At 43.9% G+C, this 2,500-nt stretch overlaps 1 long non-coding RNA gene across 2 annotated transcripts in view; it reads right to left on the minus strand.

Moving 5' to 3' along the window:
• Positions 1-2,500, minus strand: part of LOC116223178 — a 103,494-nt gene that overhangs the window by 66,725 nt on the left and 34,269 nt on the right. The window lies entirely within an intron of this gene.

Below are 2,500 nucleotides of genomic sequence, written 5' to 3' on the forward strand. Positions count from 1 at the left end.
ACTCCGGCATCCAGAAAACGACCTTTGGAGCAAATTGCTCGGCTGTGACTTATCCGTTCCCGTTACTATGGTATGAACACTGGTGCAAATACGATGCAGAGGGAAAGAATATAAACACACACATAGCTGGATAGAGCCATACATAAGGACACACACACACACACACACACACACACACACAGCTGGATAGAGCCATACATAAGAATATAAACACACAGATAGCTGGATAGAGCCATACTAGGGATGCACGATATTGAATTTTAGCCGATATCCGATATGCTGATATTTACAAGCTCATTTTGGCCGATTGCCGATACCGATATATACACCTCTGCTTTTTAATTATTGAAAAGTCTCTCCTGTACTAGAATGAATCTGTTATTATGATACGGTATCGCTGTAGATACAGGACATTCAAAACTTGATTTGTATCATTTTAGAAATAAACATTCACTCTTGAAAACTATTGAAATGATTTCAAATATGGCAGATTTATTTATATTTTCACGTCACAATGTTCATACTTGAACAGTACCTCCTTGAACTTGAAGAACTACAGTCTGGAAATGCAACTTGGCAAGCTAACGTTGGTTAACTGACTTCCAGTTTAATAACATCCCTTCTAGGATTTCTAGACTAATCCATGTAAGGTTATTGCCATGTACAGATAGCGTGGGCTCGTGACATAACGTTTCACATCCCGTCAAATGAGATCATCAATTTCGCTGGTGTCACGTAGCATGCAAGCTAACTAGTGAAGAATATCGTTGGTATGGGTGGAAAGCTAAACAGATTTCCCGTGAAAACACCACTGCTATACTATATAACAGACCTCTATGTTAGCTCTGACGTTAGTTGCGGTTGCGTGATTCTAGCAAAGAACTCGATGAAATGCCGTCTGATAGTGATGTCGGTTTATTCTATGTACCAGACCTCGAGCACACACAACACGCTACGATGGAGAGAGAGAAGGAGATATTAGGAGGTATGGTCCATAGTGTAGTTTGTCTTCTGGTTGGCCTTTGACTCCACAGGCCGCGATGTCTCCTCAATTCTCCTTGCTCCGTTCTCTCACCGGTCGTAGCGGTTGGTGTCTCTACGGCATCCTTTCTTCAACACAACACACTCAGTATACAAATTACATTTCAGTTATAGTCAATAGAATACACAACTTAGCATAATGGGTGTGTCTGTGGTCTGGTTGTGTGCATGCTGGGCTACCTATATATGAAAAGGTGTGAATATCAGCAGACAGGAAGGGTCTTTCTGACCATTTGTGTGTTAATGAAGGTAGCGAGAATGTGACACATTCTTGTGGGGGAGGAACTCATATGAGTTGAAAGTATATGAAAAATGCCCAAATCTAACAATCGCTAGTGTTGTCTAGCTAACTAGCAACTTATTAACTTCTATTAGCGCGCGACAGGTAATGTTGCAAAGCGTTGCATGCGGGTGGTCTGCATCTATGCATGCAACCTACGTTACGGCCAAGCTGTCGTCTCCTCTTCCATCTCCTGAAAAGTTTCCTGACAAATAGCATGTCAACATCCTCTGATACTGTGAAGTACTGCCACACAGCCGACGTGTTGAATTATGTTGTTGGCGCTCATAGTAACCAAAACATTTGCTTCGCGTGCGCATAATTTGAACGTCACCTTATCGGCCAGGTACATCGGCAGAAATGTTCAGATCGGCAGATGCCGATAATTTAGTTTGGAAGCTTTTATCTGCAGATACCGATGTCGTGCCGATATTATCGTGCATCCCTAAGCCATACATAAGAATATAAACACACACACACACAGCTGGATAGAGCCATACATAAGAATATAAACACACAGATAGCTGGATAGAGCCATACATAAGAATATAACACACACACACACACAGCTGGATAGAGCCATACATAAGGACACACACACAGCTGGATAGAGCCATGCATACGAATATAACACACACACACACACACACACACACACACACACACACACAGCTGGATAGAGCCATACATAAGAATATAACACACACACACAGCTGGATAGAGCCATACATAAGAATATAACACACACACACACACACACACACACACAGCTGGATAGAGCCGTACATAAGAATATTAACACACACAAGAGGAGGTTCTGTCTGGGAAGAGGAGCACTCAGCAGGGGTACCTCCATGTGCCCCCATTTTCTACTGCACACCCCTCCCTCCCTCCCTCCCTCCCTCCCTCCATCCCTCGCTCCATCCCTCGCTCCCTCCCTCGCTCCCAAAGAGGTGCTCCTGGGGTGGGTGGGATGTACAGAGGAGAGAAATGGGGGGCGAATGGCTTTGTCTAGAAGTTCACCCTCCTCTCTGCTCTGCTCCCATTCGCCTATCATCTCTATCTGCACAGAAACAGTGTTTCTAAGTGTAGCTGTGTGTATTTGTAGGTGTGTAGGTTGGTAGGTGTGTGTGTGTGTGTGTGTGTGTGTGTATGTGTAGGTGTGTGTGTGTCCATCCT

The sequence above is a fragment of the Clupea harengus genome, chromosome 13 (assembly GCF_900700415.2).
Source record: "Clupea harengus chromosome 13, Ch_v2.0.2, whole genome shotgun sequence".
NCBI lineage: Eukaryota > Metazoa > Chordata > Actinopteri > Clupeiformes > Clupeidae > Clupea > Clupea harengus.